Below are 14645 nucleotides of genomic sequence, written 5' to 3' on the forward strand. Positions count from 1 at the left end.
CTGCTGAGGTTCAGACGTATCCAGCCTTGTCTTCTCCCTGCACTGCTCTGAATCTCTTTCAGCAGGCGAAGATATAAAATCCCCGCCTCCTGAAAGGGCTATATCTGAATGGCTGAGCGCTCAGCCAATCACAGGCAACACTCAGCCATTCATTGAATGTGAGAGCTGTGGCAGGGGATTCTTTACTCCTTGCGGGGAGTCTCATTGTCACTGAACACTGACAGTGCTGTCACAGTTTTCAGTGACAAGGGGACTCTTCGCTTGGGAATACTGACAAGCACCACTTATCTATGGTGCACACATGTCCTATGTTTTGCAGGTACGTGTGTTTGCACGCCTGTAAAACACAGACATGTGAACACACCATAGGAAACTAATGGTTCTAATAGATGCATGGTTTTGTGCCACCTATGTACGCACACGCTCATCTGAAAGCACCCTATGATAGAGTTGAATGTATCGGGTGATTCAAAAAGAATGGTGCAAAAATGGTGCAAAAGCATGTCCCTTGCACCTCAGGAATATTGCTAAAATCCAGCTATTCCTCACCACGGAATAGCCTCGTTGTAACCATCATCCACTCCCGACTCAACTACTGCAACTCGCTATTCATTGGCCTTCCCCGCACCAGACTCGCTCCACTCCAATCCATACTAAATGCGGCAGCTAGGCTTATTTTTCTATCCAGCCATTTCTCAGACGCCTCTGCATTATGCCAGTCGTTGCACTGGCTGCCCATCCACTGCAGAACTAAATTTAAACTTCTCGCCCTCACCTGTAAAGCTCTCCATGGCGCCGCTCCACCGTACATCGCTTCCCTCCTGTCTGTACACCACCCAGACCGCACACTCTGATCCGCTAACACACTCAGACTAAACACCCCTGTAATACGAACCTCACATGCTCGTCTCCAGGACTTCAGCAGAGCAGCACCCATCCTCTGGAACACTCTACCCCAAGGCATATGAACAACTCCTGATGCACAAAATTTCAGGTGTACATTAAAACGCACCTCTTTAGGGAGGCATACCAAATCCCCTGGCTTAGTGCCCCTGACCCTCCCTACGGCTCCCCACACCTTCCGCCCTGCTTATTGCATACAACCTCTACCCCTGTACCTCCTTACTGCCCCCACATTTGCATCCTAATAATTGATTTCCACATATAATTCCCGTACTGCCTGTGTTCCCCTATACCTTATATCCTCGCCCCTTGTACCTCCTGTATCACCCCCACCCCATTAACGACAAACTGATTGTATATCACATGTTGTTGGTGTATTGTCTGCGTTCTGCTATGCCTGAAAGTGCTGTGGAATAAGTTGGCGCTATACAAAAAAAGATTATTATTATTAAAAGTAAAGCTGATTAATATACAACAACCATGAAAAGATAGAAGAACTCTTCAAGTTTTTAAAGCACCTTACAGATGTTGAATGCGGGTGCCGTTTACAACGAGGTAGATTTCAAGCCTGTAGTCCAGTTCTGACTAGACGCGTCCCAGTATATCCTCTGTCATTCGTTCCAGTGCAGCAGAGATGTAGAAACAGCGAACAGGTTTTGCGCCTGCAATTACAAGCTCTGGCCACTACACAGGAGTCAGAGCAATGGCTTTCACTGCGACCGCTCTACATAGCAGCGTTGACCACATGAGCCCGCTCAACTGTTCAACCGGGTTCCTAAGCTGCAGACCCTGGCCAATCAACTACTGATGATCTATTCCGAGGATGGGTCACCAATAGTATTTGTGCCTGGAACCCCCCTTCCAGTATGTATAGTTTATATTACGGTGTATTATTTTCTTTTTGATATCACTTATATTTGGGCAGAATCCATATATTTTATTGCCTCCTATAAAATCCTGTACTGTGATTGCCTCTGTGAAGTCATCTCTTATAAAAGACGCTTCTCTAGTTCTCACTTTTGCAGATTCTCAGTTTCATGGAAAATCCATGAGCACTGACAGCACTGTGATTGTGTGACACGAAGGTCAAGATAGAAGTATTGAAGACAACACTAGAGATGTGAGTTCTCACAATTTTAAGCTGTTAGAGACACAAATGCTAGATTGATGTTCTAAGCCTCCCGTCTATGTCAGAAGAGGAAGGCAGCGGGAATGCTGTTGATTTTATAGTGTCTGGCTCGCCGGCTTTATTTAGTGAGACTTTCAGAAGTAAGTACAGGATGGGGAATTGTTATAAAATGTACAGAATAGAAATGTTCATAAGCAGAAAAATTGTGAACGGGGCATTTAGAACTGTGTTTAATTTTACAGAATTGATATCATTAGAATATCAATTTGCAATATGTCTGACATTACAGAAACACATTGTAGGGATAATCTCAGATATTATTGTTGTCATTGAGTCGACTATACAATCCATGTCTAGATCATTAGATACCAAAATGCATAAATAAGGCAAATAATGGGCTACATGAGTAGCAGTATGTGATATAAAAAACACTAAATGACACTGAGGAAAGCAGTTAAGTTGGAGCACAGATATACAGTACTGGAGTGATGACTATGATACATGAGTACATAATATATATAATTACCCCATCACTTTGCTTACTCTATCAAGGTTCATTTATGTAAATGCCTTAAGTAAAAATCCAGGCGTATTTTCATAATTGGCGTGATAAGTGAACTAAGACTATGTGAAAGGCAGCATTCCTTCGAGTCAAAGTGGGACTTTTTATACAAGTCTTGCTACAATGACTGGGAATCAAAAGCAAAGCCAGACCCCATGTACATACAGCTGTTTCCGGGTTATTGCCCATCATCAGTGTACAGTAGGAGTCTGGCTTTTGCTAGTGAGAGGCCAGGGACAGGGGTCAGAAACGCTCTTTTCTCCTTAGGGAGAGCAACTATATACTATAAATAAGTGAGGAGACTCAAATGGCCACGCACGCTCCTCTGGGTAATATGCAAATAAGGGAGATGGAATAAATCCTCCACAGTGCCACCTACTGAAAGGCAGCATTCCTTCGAGTCAAAGTGGGACTTTTTATACAAGTCTTGCTACAATGACTGGGAATCAAAAGCAAAGCCAGACCCCATGTACATACAGCTGTTTCCGGGTTATTGCCCATCATCAGTGTACAGTAGGAGTCTGGCTTTTGCTAGTGAGAGGCCAGGGACAGGGGTCAGAAACGCTCTTTTCTCCTTAGGGAGAGCAACTATATACTATAAATAAGTGAGGAGACTCAAATGGCCACGCACGCTCCTCTGGGTAATATGCAAATAAGGGAGATGGAATAAATCCTCCACAGTGCCACCTACTGAAAGGCAGCATTCCTTCGAGTCAAAGTGGGACTTTTTATACAAGTCTTGCTACAATGACTGGGAATCAAAAGCAAAGCCAGACCCCATGTACATACAGCTGTTTCCGGGTTATTGCCCATCATCAGTGTACAGTAGGAGTCTGGCTTTTGCTAGTGAGAGGCCAGGGGTCAGAAACGCTCTTTTCTCCTTAGGGAGAGCAACTATATACTATAAATAAGTGAGGAGACTCAAATGGCCACGCACGCTCCTCTGGGTAATATGCAAATAAGGGAGATGGAATGAATCCTCCACAGTGCCACCTACTGAAAGGCAGCATTCCTTCGAGTCAAAGTGGGACTTTTTATACAAGTCTTGCTACAATGACTGGGAATCAAAAGCAAAGCCAGACCCCATGTACATACAGCTGTTTCCGGGTTATTGCCCATCATCAGTGTACAGTAGGATCTGGCTTTTGCTAGTGAGAGGCCAGGGGTCAGAAACGCTCTTTTCTCCTTAGGGAGAGCAACTATATACTATAAATAAGTGAGGAGACTCAAATGGCCACGCACGCTCCTCTGGGTAATATGCAAATAAGGGAGATGGAATAAATCCTCCACAGTGCCACCTACTGAAAGGCAGCATTCCTTCGAGTCAAAGTGGGACTTTTTATACAAGTCTTGCTACAATGACTGGGAATCAAAAGCAAAGCCAGACCCCATGTACATACAGCTGTTTCCGGGTTATTGCCCATCATCAGTGTACAGTAGGAGTCTGGCTTTTGCTAGTGAGAGGCCAGGGGACAGGGGTCAGAAACGCTCTTTTCTCCTTAGGGAGAGCAACTATATACTATAAATAAGTGAGGAGACTCAAATGGCCATGCTTTTGATTCCCAGTCATTGTAGCAAGACTTGTATAAAAAGTCCCACTTTGACTCGAAGGAATGCTGCCTTTCAGTAGGTGGCACTGTGGAGGATTTATTCCATCTCCCTTATTTGCATATTACCCAGAGGAGCGTGCGTGGCCATTTGAGTCTCCTCACTTATTTATAGTATATAGTTGCTCTCCCTAAGGAGAAAAGAGCGTTTCTGACCCCTGTCCCTGGCCTCTCACTAGCAAAAGCCAGACTCCTACTGTACACTGATGATGGGCAATAACCCGGAAACAGCTGTATGTACATGGGGCCTGGCTTTGCTTTTGATTCCCAGTCATTGTAGCAAGACTTGTATAAAAAGTCCCACTTTGACTCGAAGGAATGCTGCCTTTCAGTAGGTGGCACTGTGGAGGATTTATTCCATCTCCCTTATTTGCATATTACCCAGAGGAGCGTGCGTGGCCATTTGAGTCTCCTCACTTATTTATAGTATATAGTTGCTCTCCCTAAGGAGAAAAGAGCGTTTCTGACCCCTGTCCCTGGCCTCTCACTAGCAAAAGCCAGACTCCTACTGTACACTGATGATGGGCAATAACCCGGAAACAGCTGTATGTACATGGGGTCTGGCTTTGCTTTTGATTCCCAGTCATTGTAGCAAGACTTGTATAAAAAGTCCCACTTTGACTCGAAGGAATGCTGCCTTTCAGTAGGTGGCACTGTGGAGGATTTATTCCATCTCCCTTATTTGCATATTACCCAGAGGAGCGTGCGTGGCCATTTGAGTCTCCTCACTTATTTATAGTATATAGTTGCTCTCCCTAAGGAGAAAAGAGCGTTTCTGACCTCTGTCCCTGGCCTCTCACTAGCAAAAGCCAGACTCCTACTGTACACTGATGATGGGCAATAACCCGGAAACAGCTGTATGTACATGGGGTCTGGCTTTGCTTTTGATTCCCAGTCATTGTAGCAAGACTTGTATAAAAAGTCCCACTTTGACTCGAAGGAATGCTGCCTTTCAGTAGGTGGCACTGTGGAGGATTTATTCCATCTCCCTTATTTGCATATTACCCAGAGGAGCGTGCGTGGCCATTTGAGTCTCCTCACTTATTTATAGTATATAGTTGCTCTCCCTAAGGAGAAAAGAGCGTTTCTGACCCCTAAGACTATGTAACACACAGGTTCTCAGCCTGTTGCACAGTATATCAAGATTGGCATGTTATACAACAGCTTTAGGCCCAATGTCTACGGGTGGGTTTAATTTCTGGCACCCGCGTGGAAGATCCGTAAATCAAGCCGCCCATAGGGAAACATGGGCATCCGCAAATGAAATAAAGCATGTGGATTTGATTTGTGGACCTCTAGGAAAGACTAGAAGCAATGGGATGGAATTGAAAGTGAGAAGACACAATTACATATTAGGAAAAACATTCTGACAGTGAGGGGGATCAATGAGTGGAACATGTTGCCACGGGAGGTGGTGAATTCTCCTTCAATGGAAGTGTTCAAGCAAAGGCTGGACAAATATTTGTCTGGGATGATTTAGTGAATCCTGCACCGAGCAGGGGATTGGACTAGATGACCCTGGAGGTCCCTTCGAACTGTATAATTCTATAATTCAATGATATCCTACATTTTGATCAAAATATGTGGACCCATCTACTGCATCAAGGGGAACTTTATTGGTTGGCTTTCTAGCTCTATAGATAGCTCTCTTTGGGCTAAAAAGCCACCAATCGAATGAGAATGCTGGATTCCTGGCTATATACTGACACTGAACCACCTGAGACAGATGGGTGAATGGAGTGCACAACACATGTAGGCAGCAACTCTTAAATGAGAAGCACTTGTTTGTTTCTGTTATTGCTGCAGCCATGGCATGTGTACCTTCACATTTAATTTATTTGTTGGAAGTGCTAGCTTTGGTTTTTTTTTGTTGCATGTGAACTTGTGGAGGAGTGGCTGCCTGCACATGTCATGCACTCTGTTTACCTATCTGTCCCAGTTTTTCAATGATAGTTTTTTAGCCCAAAAAGAGGTTTCTATAAAGCTTGTGCAGCAGGCAAGACCGAGAATGGGGGAAGTGACGAAAGTGGACATCACTGTGGCTACACTACTCCTCTCCCTAACCACAGCCTTTAATGTTACAAGTGTGAATGGGTTTCTAGTCTGGCACTTCTTTTCGTGCCTATCTGCAAAGTCCGGTATGGTAAGGTGTTATTTTGTCACAATGCCAGTCTGTATACAGGCCAAAGCCTGTTCCAAACAAAATAATAATAATAATAATAATAGAAAAATAAATTAAAATGGGAGTAATAGTCCTTTTCCCTGGAAAGTTTAGTGTGGTACACCAGAGCCGATGTTGTAGCGGTGGGAAGGGACTCCAGGAGATAAGATCTATGTTGTAAACAGCATAACAAATTTATTACAGGAAAAGGTCTTTCATAACGAGCATAACATCAAGTTACTTCACTTTTCTTAAAGTCAGATATTACAGGCAAATTCCAGGTTCACCTCTGGGTATTTTAATGAGATACCAGTATGTACTTGGACAGGTTCCGTTCGCTATTCTGAATATTTCTCTTTCTATATCTGATCTGAACTTTGCATAAATTTCCTTTTTCTTTCTTGGCTTTTATCTTCTGTTTCTAAGTGCTAATTCTTCTTGCCCCTATTTCTCTCTCTTCCTGAACCCATACACTTCCTCTGATGCTGTTTCTCCTTCTTTCCTCTCAATACAATCTTGATGTTAGCACTCATATTTTTTCTTCGTCCCACCACACTGGCTTTATCTTGATTTTCCTTTTTTCTATCTCTCCTTCAACTAGACTCTCCTCTTTAAGTCCATTCTCCAATCACAGGGCCATCACTCATTACCTGACCAACCCTCTTCTATTGCCCAGCGGCATTGCTAGGCAATAAAAGGCCTACTAAGAATGGGGAATATGTCAGCAGATATAACACAGAGGTGGATTGTAAAACAGAATATAAGGGCAAAACACAATTTCTAACACTTAAAGACATACACATTTAAACATGAAGTGCCTACAAAAGTGCTGTAGTGACCCTTATCCAGGACACTACACTGGAAACCCATCCAATAAGGTTAATTTGAATTCAGCCCACATACTTTGAACAAAATGTGTAATAGGAACCTTACATTTTTTTGCGGTCAGTAAAAACAACAGTTGTGCAATGTTATGCCAGATGTCCCCTACCTGTTGTAGGTTGACATCGACTTTCAAATAAAACAGATGGTGCTGAACAAGACTGAATATATAAAGGGAAAAGTCTATTATATATATATATATAGATATATATATATATATATATATATATATATATACTCACCTCTCTGCAGCTGCCGGGGCTCAGGTGCATCCAGCCGGGTCTTCTCCCTGCACTGCTGTGAATTGCTTTCAGCAGGTAGGGATTTAAAATCCCTGTCTGCTGAAAGGGCTGACTCTGATTGGCTGAGCACTGTGACCAATCAGAAGCAGCTCTTAGCTGTCATTCAATAGCTGAGTGCTCACTCTGATTGGTTACAGTGTTCAGCCAATCAGAGGTAGCCCTTTCAGCAGACAGGGATTTTAAATCCTCGCCTGCTGAAAGCACTTCAGAGCAATGCAGAGACAAGACCCGGCTGGATGCGCCTGAGCCCCGGCAGCTGCAGAGAAGTGAGTATATATATATTTTTTTTTACACATTTTAGGGATGATTTTCAGGGAAGGGCTTATATTTAAAGCTCTTTCTGAAAATCACTGCAGGGCTTGCCGGCAGCCCATTGCTTTCAATGGAGCTGGCTGTAGCGCCAGCTCCATTGAAGGCAATGGGGAAACATCGCTCTCCTGTGCCACAGCTGTCACAGCTGTGCCAGAGGATCATGATCTTTACTGCATGTTCTCAATGGGGTTGGCGCTGATGCCGTCGGCCCCACTGAGCACAAGGTAAAACCCCTGGATGTGACAGCATCCAGGGGTTTCACATCCCAGAAAGATGGATACCGCAATTACTTGCGTTTTTAAATCCGCTGCCCTATGTTTACTGCTGCACATTTTTGTGTGCAGGTAAATATCGGGCATATGACTGCTGCCATTGAAAAGCACTGGTTCTTAATAGATGCGAATCGCTAATGCAAGTAACATGTGCACATAAAAACGCCCCTCTGACTGACCCTTAAAGATTTGCTTTTGTGTTGCTGCATTCCAAGAGCCATAGCATTTTTATTTCTCCAAAAGTGGTTCTCTATGAGTGTTTGTTTTTTGTGAGATGAGCTCCAGTCTTCATCTATCCCATTTTTGAGTACATATAACATTTTAATCACGTTTTATATATATATATATATATATATATATATTTATTTATTTATTTTTTTTGAGGCAAAATTTACAACATCTGCAATTCTGGCAGGTATTTTTTTTTTAATAGCGTTCACAATTTGGTATTTGTTAAACTAATTCTGAAGTCTGTATGGTTATGTCAATACCAAATATGTCTAGTGGGCCTAAAAAAAAGGGAAACATCCATCACTCTGACAAGGTCAGTTAGTTGAAAGAAGCAGCTGACCGACTCTGGAAGCCCCAAAAATGCGAGCATCCTCAGTGCTTCCATAGGACCCGATATCAACAATTATAAATCAATGGTTGCTATCAGCGAGAACTACAAAGAAATACAGTCTGATTATTGAGCGCGCATATAGCCACAATATTCCCCCACATCTGCAGGAGAAGTATCCCTTCATAACCTCCAGAGCTAGGGGAGCACCGCATCTGCTTACACCAGGGACAGGTAACCTCTCATGCCATAGAGTTTGTGATTGAGGCCCTTCAGTCCACCAACTTCAACGATCTGAAAGTATCCTTGAAAGAGCAGAGGAAGCCAAGGAGAAGCAGCTACTTCCTTCAGCCTGTCTTATGAATAGAAACTAGGAGGTGAAGGGTGTGCCGGCCTTTAAAAAGATCTGGGAGGTTCCTGTTCCCTGTCTGGATAGGAGGTTCCTGTTCCCTGTCTGGATAGGAGGTTCCTGTTCCCTGTCTGGATAGGAGGTTCCTGTTCCCTGTCTGGATGGGAGGTGGTCTCTCACTGGTGCTGTCATGGGAGTAAAACACAGTACAAACGCTACATATTTTGCAAAGCATATTATCATTTGTCGTGTGAGTCCTACGGGGTTAGGTATCATGTTGATCTTAATAAATCTTATATTACAGAATACAGAATGTGATACAATGTATTGGTTATGTTTTACAGTTACTGCTGTAGATGTAAAATAAAATATTTTAATTACATAAAATATTTAATCAACTTTACATGATTTAATTAATTGGAAAATTAAACCTAAACATTTAAAAAAAAGGCTTAATTACATTAATTTTGAGCTATATTAAATATTCAGTACATTCTCTTATCACCTTTATCACATTACAATTTTTCTTTTGATCTGATCATATTGACCAAATCATCTCTGCCCACATACCCTCATAATCTAACATATGGGAGGTCCTTGCGCCCAACAAGAGCAGCACACTCATCTCCTTCTCTCTTACTGTTGTGAAAATCCCATTGATTTTTATTAAAGGAGTTCTCAGGCACCTTGATATTAGTGGCCTCAATTTAGGATTGGCCATCCATGACAGATAAGAGCGGGAGGGGGTGGGGGGGCTCCAATCAGCATACTGAGGGAACAGAGCTTTATGTCCTCTTGATTGTTTGCAAAGTGAAGTTACATAGATTTGTGATTGGCTGGGCAAGACAAAACTGCAACAAAATGCACAGTGCTGAACATGGTAAAAAAAATTAAAGGGATGGGGCACTAGCTAAAGCACCCATTCAGCTCATCAGTGGGAGTCCTAGGAGTTAAACTTCTAAAAATGTCGTCCATCAATATCCTTAGAATGTAAAGGTAGAGGCGGCAGCATCCAAGGTGCAATTCAAATGGCTTTATTCTTCCCAAACAATACAGCAATTACGTTTCGACTCAAAAGAGTCTTTTTCAAATATATGTCAAAACATCAAAACGTCATGCCAATGTTTATCGAGGCCGGCCTCACTTTTGAAACATTCTATAATCCGGAATTCTGGAACTCTAGACTTCAATCCTGGTGTCCTCTTTCAGATTATTGCTCCTCTGGGATGTTCTCTCTCACCCCAGCAGTTTGTTGAACCAAGACCAACAACTCCTCCAGAGATGAGAGGCATTACTGTAGCTTTAAGCAGTTTCCTAGTCCTCATTGAATGCTGAGCAGCTCCTGCTTCCCCTCCCACAGATCCCTGTGACTTCTGTAGACTGTTGCACTCGGCCTCCTTCCGAGCCACTCAACACCTCAGCACACACTATAATCTCAGCTGCTTCCCCTTTTATCCCAGCAAACAATTCCCTTTTATTAGCTGAGAAACTGCCAATCAAGTTGGCTCGCAATTGTTGAATGTGACCAATTTGTTGCACATTTTCTCGAATTTCTGCCCAATGCTATGGAAATCCATTGACCTTTTAGGGGTAGTCCATTACAGGACACATGGGAAAAGAAAGGATATTTTACAGCACAGACCTTTTACAATTTGTTACTCCATCATTTATTTCCTATGCTCTACAAGATAGTTAATCATAGTGATCACAGGATTGGGACCCGAAACAGTGAGGTCCCAATGATATCACCAAGAGCAGAAGTTGTTAGTAAAATCGAGATTTTTGTCTTGGGTCTGTGGTGGGGAATACAATCGGCAGAAGATACTTGCCATCTTGTGGAACTATAAATATATGTCAATATATGTAAATATAAATAAAAATGGATGCACCGTTACAGTGGGTGGTCCAGAAGTGGTTAGTTAAGGGAAGACACATCTGTATACACCATAACTCACTGTGGTAGAACACTCCCTTTTAATCATCACATACATATGCTATTTGACCCAATCAAGATATAATGTCTTTCAGGAAATTCACACTATCCACATTGATGTAATTGGAAACAACATCCTTCATTGTCTGTTTGGTCCTTCTGCACATAGCCGGGTTTGAATTGCGGATTCCGCAATCATCTCCTGCACGGACGATCTATTGAATTCGGCACCAATTCAAACCAATGGAACATCCCCATGTCCGCTCACACAAACTGACAGTGACTGCGATTTTCCACTCATGAAAAAAAAAGTAACACAGCATTCTCCATTTTTACAGGGATTCCATGTGGACAGCTTCCATTGAAGTCAACAGAAACTGTCTGACCCGCAGACCTTCTGCAAATGACATGGCGGATAGGTCACAGATTCTGCGTCATTGCTAGGCGATGACACGAGAAAAGCAGGAGTTTCAAAAACTAATCTGTACTGCGAATATCCGATGGTGAGCCGGGCACAGAGTCGGCTATATGATAGGTACGCGTGGACGCTGGCCATGCACAGGGTCGGATCCTGCAGCCAGCTTCCGCATGCGGAATCTGACCTGCTCGTGTGCAGACAGCCTTAGTTTGAGCATTTGTATCCCTTTTCAGCCAAAGTGTATTTCTTTGTTTTACAGCTACTATCACCATCTCTGCAATGTCTGGAGATCATTGTCTGGACTTTATTATTCAGTAAGCAGGTTCTGTTTCTTTGATTGAAAATGACAATACTCCCCATAGAGGTAATTAAAGAGAAACACCAGCTACTAGTCTGGCATATTCACTTGGGTTTTGGAATATCTACAGATCTATCTAACTCTATAATCCACTCGACAAAAAAAAGAACTGTGTGTATATCTGCTTCACGTTACAGCTGAGAAAACAATTGATACCTGAATTATGCTTCGGGTTTATCCTTACATTGCTTATACATGAAGGCCTTTTCTAATCCTGAGAAGAACACAAGGTGATATTTAAGATGTAAGCATGCTTCCCAGCATAGTCTTGTCCAAGAATCAGTAGATATGCCTCTGTTTCGTTAACTCCAACATTTTTGACCATTTGGTAGTCCCTGAGAAGCAAATACAAAAGGACACACCAGGGAGCTCTTCACTCATGTTAGAAAGACTCATGCTCCTTTTACATCGGGCAATGGAACCTCAATTTTTGATTCGAATAGCAAGGAATTACATAATCCTGAAGAAATCAAACAGAGATGGTGGGAATATACAGAAGACCTGTATGCAAGCGATCGTGGAAATCAACTGCAAACGGAAGAACCAACATAATTAGAACGTGATATCCTGGAGGATGAAGTTGAGTGAGCATTGGGCAAGCTACCAAATTGGAAAGCCCCTGGAATTGATTGCATACCTGCTGGGCTGCTCAAGCCTCTGCGTAAACAGCGGGAAGATCGATCCTGCCCTAGTTAATACTACATGCAGGAAAGATAAGGCAAGTCATAAAATCATAGAATGGTAGAGTTGGAAGGGACCTCCAGGGTCATCAGGTCCAACCCCCTGCTCAATGCAGAATTCACTAAAGTCCTATCTTTTCTCACCCGTACTACGAAAGAAAATTAAACCAGTGAAATCAATGGTTTCATTTTGTCTTGTTATGTGGGCATGATTATCACGGCCACATTTGTTTAAGCACTTATACTGTTGTTTAGATCTGCTCACATTGCAATATGGTGGTGGTTTTCTCCTAAACTATATAGACATACAGCAGTAGACAAGCTTCTAGAAATCACCTGGCTTATGCAAAATAGGTAGGCAGTTCGAAAGATATAGAGTATATTGACGACCACACAGTAGAATGGTTACCGCAGGGCAACTTGCCCTACATGTAGGTACTGCACTCCGCATGTTACTGTGGAGGACTAAGGGAGATATGGATAGGGAGCACAAGAGCAATATATAACAATACAAGGGTGTTTATTCGGCATATAGTGGGATAACTCATTCACTTTGAGAGCTCAGTCAGATGAGCATTGTTTTTTGCGCACCTATGTGCGCAAAAAAATGTGCTCCACGCATAAGCAAAATGCACATGACCAAAGCTCAGTATTTCTGGGGCAGCTGTGCTTGTAGAAGTGCAGCTGCTCCACAAAAGTCCCCTCATCACTGAACACTGTGATAGCACTGTTCAGTGATGAGGGGACTACCCTTGGGCATGAAAGAATCTCCTGGCACAGCTGACACTGCTGTCACTTGAAAGCAATGGGCTGAAGGCAACCACTGCACCGATAATTTTCGGGGAAGGGTTTGAAATATATATCAAATTCAATTAATGGCTGAGCGGTGCCTCAGATTGCACGAGCGCTGTGATCAATCAGAAGCAGTGCTCAATTGTCATTAAATGGCTGAGCACTGCCTCTGTTTGGTCACAGCACTCAGCCAATCAGAGGCAGTGCTTTCTGGAGGCGGGGGTTTTTCAATCAGTAGAGGACAGATGAAGACTGACAGGGACGGGGAGAAGAGCCGCACAGCGCTTCTAGGTGAGTTAATGTTTTTTTTTACAGCTGGGAATGATTTTCAGGGAAGGGCTTATAATTCAAGCCCTTACCCGAAAATCATCGTTGCAGGGGTTGGCTTTATTCACTTGCTTTCAATGGGGTGGTAGTAGCGCTGACCCCATTGAAAGCAATGGGATGGGATTGCAGTCCTCTGCCACAGCAATGACAGCTGTGGCAGGGGATTCTTTTGTCCCTGCTGCAGTCCCCCCATCACTGAACACTGTGACAGTGCTGTCACAGTATTTAGTGATGAGGGGACTCCCTGTAACATCACATGATGTTACGTGCAGCACGGACCTTACCAGCGCACACATGTCCTATCTTTTGCAGGTGCGAATATTTGGCGCCTGTAAAAAACTGACATGTGAACACTTCATAGTGAACCAATGGTTCCAATAGACCCATTTGTTTTTGTGCACATAGGTGCTCACAAAAAAAAAATTGCTCGTCTGACTTCGGCCTGAGCGTACTATACTTTTTTTTCCAATAAATATAAATAAAAGTTATATTTTAATCCCAGATTTTTATCAGTGAAGCAGCTAATTTTTGAGTGGGATCTATGTGAGATACCAATTATTTTCAGTGAAGTGCATATTTACACCAAGTATAAACACCTAAGAAAATGTTCCAAATAAAGAGCCAAAAACAATAATCAAACAATAAGAAATATTTAAAATCAGAATAAAGATGGAAGAAAGTTTCCAAGTAAAATCTCTGCTGTGAAACTAAGACGAAGATGTGTTTTCTTAAAGGCCATTGCATGAATTAATGCTGCCTGCAGGCACTGGTTGTACATGTGGGATTTGGTGTGACTTTATCTCTTTCTGTTTAATATAAAACTGTGCTTACCATAGCAACCAATGCTCTGATAGTATGCGTGCTCTCATCCCTTTGGATTTAGAGAATTTGATCAAAAAATCAGCACAAAACAGTATGTAAATTATCAGCCAGCAATATTTTCTCTGTTAACCTTTTCACTTCTGTTTTGTAAGCTTACTTGAAAATAACACCAAGAAACTAAGACATCTGCTCTCCAAGGGATTAGTTCATGCTTTACAATATATACGCTTTATGTATTGAGCATCTATACAGCAAGGACTAAAGGTGCCCATACACC

This window comes from Eleutherodactylus coqui, chromosome 13 (genome assembly GCF_035609145.1).
Source record: "Eleutherodactylus coqui strain aEleCoq1 chromosome 13, aEleCoq1.hap1, whole genome shotgun sequence".
In the NCBI taxonomy this organism is placed as follows: domain Eukaryota; kingdom Metazoa; phylum Chordata; class Amphibia; order Anura; family Eleutherodactylidae; genus Eleutherodactylus; species Eleutherodactylus coqui.